Consider the following 5,879-nt stretch of genomic DNA (forward strand, 5'->3'; position numbering starts at 1 on the left):
TCAGTCGTGTCCAACTCTAGCGACCCCATGGACTACAGCCTACCAGGCTCCTCCGTCCATGGGATTTTCTAGGCAAAAGTACTGGAGTGGGGTGCCACACTAAATGTGAATGAATAAATAAACAATAATAATCTAATAGAGAAAATACTCCATATGTACAGGTTTGATAAGGTCAAGTACTGACTTTGACCTAATGACACTTGTGGAAAAAGGGTCCTTGGAGGGGGAGGTCTGAACTCTCTTGACAAGGCAGGACAGTCCCTCGGTGCTGAAGGGATTCATCTTTGATCGAATGAGATGTCTTCTAAGCTTCTGGAGGTCCAGGCTTCTGGACAAGCAACCCAAGAGGAGCTGAAGGAATCCTAAACTTCCTGCATTTCTGGGTCGTAAAAGGAAGACTTCCTGAAATGGACCCCTTTGGGCATCCAGTGCTCCTAGCAGGACACCAAGGAAAGTGCAGTGCATGCCCCTCACTGGGGGAGACACACTGTGTCTCATGGTGGTTGTGAGTGAGTGAGACAGAGGAAGCAGGTGTGTGTGTGTGTGTGCACACGTGTGCATGCGCGCACATGGTTGAAACTGTGATTTATGAATGTATCAAAGGAAGAATTCTATGTTTGTTTGAGTTTTGACTTAAATTTCTTCTCTTGGGATCATCTGTAGGAAAAGCTAGCCGTCATTTACTGGTGTTCAGCAGTACCATTTCCTACCAACAAAAGAGATCCATCTGATTAGTCCTAGGTTTGAGGAGCAGATCTTTGTGCCTATTAGAAGTGTGGGAAGATATTAAAATGTATCCTAATGTGAGGTTTCTTGCAGAGGTTGTCTTGCTTCTTTCTGGCATCTCAACTGAGTTGTAAGTAGAAAGGGGTGTAAGATGATGTTTATTAAATAAATGAGATGTTACTGTGATGGGAAATTAGTGCAGACACATAGAAAATACTCAACAAATGAGTACAAATGGAGGGAATTAAATTAGGGAAGGAGGGAGGGGAAGCAAATATATTATTTAAAAGGCATACCACCTTGCTTAGGAGGATACAATGGAAAGGATTCAAGGACGCCTCGTTCATTCACGCATCCATTCATCCTCTCTTAAAAAACTTCGTTTACTGGACTTAGTGTCTGCCATGTGTCAGACCCTGGGCTGGGATATGGTTGGACAGTAGTGGATAAAGCATGTATGGTCCTTGCTCTCTTGGATCCTATAGTCTAGTGGAGAGGAGAGGCAATAGACAAAGAAAACGCAAGTGCCCTGAAGGAAAAGGACTGTAGACACGAGAGAATAACAGGGAAGGCCCACTTTGGACTGGACATCCTCTTGGAGAAGGTGCTATTTAAGCTGATACCTAAAAGATAAGCAGGATTCAGTCACGTGAAACCCTTGGGGAAGGGCATTCTGGGCAGAAGGAAGAGCTCTGCAATGACCTAAGGCCAGGAAGGATTTGGCATTGAAGGAATTGAAAGAAGAGGACAGTGTGCCTAAGGCTGGAGGGAGCAGAGACAAGAGATGAAGAGAGAGAGAGGGGAGGGCCCTGATTCCACAGGGCCTGGGAGAGCCCAGGATGGAGCTTAGATTACATTTGGAGGGCAATGGAAGTTAGGGTAGAGGCATCATGGAGTTTAGGTTTTTAAAACATTCTGGCTGCTCTGAGAGAAATAGACTGGAAGAGGCAGGATTAGAGGGAATAAGAACAAAGTGACTACTGCAGTGGTCCAGAAAGAAGGAGATGGAGGGAGTGGAACAGGATGCAAGGAGACTATACAGATATTTTGTTGGTTTTCTAACTTTTATTTTTAAATTAAATTTAATTTATTAAACTATAGTTGGTTTAAAATATTGTATTAATTTCAGGTATATGGCTTCATATTATTTTCCATTGTAGGTTGTCACGAGATATTGAATACAGCTCCCTGTGCAATATAGTAAATCCTTTTGGTTTGTTCTATATATAGCAGTGTGTATCTATTAATCCCACAATCCAAATTTATCCCTCCCCATCCTCATTCCCCTTTGGTAACCGTAAATTTTTCTCTGATGTCTGTGAGTCTGTTTCTGATTTGGAAATAAGTTGCTTTGTATTATTTTTAAAAAATACTTTTGTATATATTGTATTATTTAACTAGAAGTGACATTATATGTTTGTGTTTCTCTGTCTGACTTACTTTTCTTAGTAGGATCATCTCTAGGTCCATCCGTGTTGCTGCAAATGACATTATTTCATTCTTTTTATGGCTGAGCAATATTCCATTATGTATATATGACACATCTTCTTTATCCATTCATCTGTCAATGGACATTTAGGTTACTTCCTTGTCTTGGCTATTGTGAATAGCACTGCTATAAACATTGGAGTAGATGCATCTTTTCAAATTAGAGTTTTGATTGTTTTGCTCTATTCTATGATAGCTCTATTTTTAGGCTTTTGAAAAATCTCCATACTGTTTTCCATACTGGTTGCCATAATTTACATTCCCACTGATCATATAGGAGGGTTCTTTTTTCTCCATACCCTCTCCAGCATTTATTATTTATAGGCTTTTTAATGGTAGCTATTCTGACTGGTGTCAGGTGACACCTTATTGTAGTTTAAACAGGTATTTTGAAGATAGAATGGACAGGAATGTGGTTGGTTAGACAGGAGCATTAGAAAGGGAAAGATCAAAAATGATTCCTGTACTTCTTTGGGGCAACAGTTTCTTTATTTGTTTAAATCAGGAAGAAAAGTGACATGACAAAAAACTGGGGTACAATGAGGAATAGGATGATTTCAAGAAGTATTAACTGAGTATGCTTACCCTGTACCAACCACTGCAGCAGATAAGAAAAAGTCTCCCAAGGCTTGAGTTTTTCCTATCCATTCCAGGTTGCTGTGATTACTGCACTGCCTTTCTGGTTATTGGACTGATAAAGTAAATGAAGCTGAGCAAATGCTCATACCTCAGGAAAATAAATCATGTCCTAAACAGATAATTGTTAAATTAAAAATATGATGGGTTGTTTTTTAAACTAGGATTTTCCTGCCTATCAGAAATCTTGGGGAAATGATTGCCACATGATGCATTTTAGATGCTCAAGTAATGGAAGAAAATACAATTAGCCAGGTGAAGAACATTAATTTCCACAATGGGAGTCTCAGGCAAACCCTGCAGAAAATATAACAGGAGAAGACAGTAGAACAAAGATCTCAAAGACAAAAAGCATTCCCAAGAATTGAATATGTAAAAGGAAGAGACCCATCAGCAGGAGGACCTGGGCTAAGGAAAACCTCATCAGCTTAATCCAGAAAGAAAAGAGAGATCAGGTGACAGACCGTTATCACAGGGTAACAGAAAAGAGAACGAAGGGACAGCAGGCACGCTGACAGAAGGAGTCCAGGGTGACCACGAGTTCACAGGTCATCTTGCTGCCTTGCTCTGCCCCAAGGGAGGGAGCCCCTTAGTCACCATGGTCCCTAAAGAAGCTGGAGAACCCCTGTGCTGCCTGTACGGCCCACCCCACCCTCATCCTTTCTCTCCTTCCACCCTACAGAGCCAGCCCCCAGCCAGAGGGTGTGACTACAGGCAAACTACTCTTCCTCTCAGGACTTCAGTGTCTGCAACTGTGAGATGGACTATCCAGGACCCCTTCCAGCTCTTGCATATGCTGATCCTGAGAATGGGGGAAAAGATTATGCAGAGGCCTGTGTCACCATATGTGCCAGGCGCTCTCCTAACTGCTTTTAATACACATTTAAATTCATTTATTTTTCATGACAGTGCTATGAGGTAAGGACTTGCTATGGTGTGACAGTTTGAGTTCTCCACCCCACACCTAGAATTCATATGCTGAAATCCTAACCTCCAAGGTAATGGTATTAGGAGCTGGGGCATTTGGGAGGTGATTAGGCCAGGAGGGTGGAGCCCTCATGATTGGGATTAGTGCCTTTATAAGACAGAGAGCTCTTTGGCCCCTCTACCATCTGAAGACACAGCAAGAAGACAGCTATCTATGTATCAGGAAGTGGGTTTTCACCAGACCCTGACTCTGCCAGCACTGTGATCTTGGATTTCCCAGCCTCTAGAAACTGTGAGAAATAAACTTCTGCTGTTTACAAGCTACCAAGTTTATGGAATTTGGTTATAATGGCCCAAGCTAAGACGGTACAGTTATCACCCCATTATGAGGAAGAGAAAAGGAGGCATAGACAAGTAAGCAGGCAGGATTCCAACCCAGGCAGTCTGGCTTCTGAGCTCAGGTCATACATACGGGCTCTCCATGTGACACAGCAGCACAGTGCTGCCTGGAGAAGTAAGGCTTCTGGCCTAGAAGCCACCAGAAGACCTCTTCACAAGTGCTTGAGAACCACACTTGAATGCCAGCACCTCCGTGTTTCTCCTTACAGTGGAAAACATGCAGGATAGTGCATGTGGTGCTGCTGGAACAGCTGTGGGGCATCACATTGTGAGATGGTGTAAGCCTACAGACAAGCAGTTGTAGGGTCTTGCATCCAGTCACACTGGAAATGTCACACCCATCGCACCAAAACAGTCAAAGTGAGCTGATCCAGCATGAAGCAATGTCCACTCCCCATCCGCTACAAGGCCTGCTTTCAGCCACAGGAATTCCTAGAACTTTAGTTACAGCAACGTCTCTCTGGAGGGTCCCTACTACCCTGATGGATAAAAGAATGGTCCTGTTTGACATGTCATTGGCCCCCAGTCCTAGGGCATCTCCCAGTGTATCAATATGCTTTGCTGTGTTTGTGAGGAAACCATGCCAGACTGGCCAAGGAAGCTGAGAAAAGTATGGTGTGTGTGTTGCTAAGATACAATGCATCTCTTTTGGGATTGACCAGACTGCACTTCCATGAGGACCACAATCTGAGGAACACCGCTCAGGGGAAGGAACACAGGCTCTTGGATAGAGCCCAGGACTGTGACCTTGGAGCCTTGAGTTCAATCTTGCTCTCTACTTACTAATGTGATCTAGACAAGTCAGGTATCTACTCTGGGACTCATCTGTAAAATGGAGGGAAAACTCCAGTGCTCACCTGTGTCACTGGGTTGTCATGGGAATCAGTTGAAATAATGTACAATAAAGAGTGTTTTTGTCTATAGAAGAAGGTGGATGTCTGTGAGAGGTCACAGCCCAGCCACACGGGATCTTTACCAAACCCAGGTCATTTTCTGGTTCTAGAATAATAACTGAAAATTCTTGGACCCCTCCCAGCAGCTAGAGCTACCAACAAGGTCACCTGAATAATAGACTATGACTTACAGTCTTTCTGCCAACCTCACTCAAAACATTATCAATAGACCAAAGATCCATTGAGTAACTGGCTTCCTTTTGGGGGAGGCTGTCCCACTAAGGGACACTAAGAGATGTGGAAAGGGATATGGAGCCACTTTTATTAGATTGCCTAATGGACTCACATGTAGGAATAGCTCTGCTGGAACCCTGAGTAATCTTTCCACTACTTCCAACTCAACTTATCTAGTTGACTTCTAACTTCACTTCTACCCCTAAAAGTCTCTGAATCCATGAAGCTGATTCACTCCACTACTGTTGCCAATTCAATTTACCTCTGTAAATGCCGTTTCCCGTCTGCAAAAAACAAATTGCTTTTCCTTCCTGCCAGCTGCAGGGTGCTGCTGTGCAGTTTAATTAGACAGTCACTCTAAACCCAATGATCTCCTTGGAGGACGCCTGCCTCACTCAATCACTCAGTTGTAATGAGATCATTGTTGGAACTAGCAGTTTACACAGCCTTGGAATTCCAGCAAAGCACACCAGACTTGACACAAAACTTCTTAAGGCTCAGGTGCCCTGGGGGCACTTGATGTCTAGCCGATGTCAACTTTCCCACCAGCAACCTCCCCTGAATGCATCACTCACA

Source organism: Bison bison, unplaced genomic scaffold (genome assembly GCF_000754665.1).
Source record: "Bison bison bison isolate TAMUID 2011002044 unplaced genomic scaffold, Bison_UMD1.0 scf7180017864032, whole genome shotgun sequence".
In the NCBI taxonomy this organism is placed as follows: Eukaryota; Metazoa; Chordata; class Mammalia; order Artiodactyla; family Bovidae; genus Bison; species Bison bison.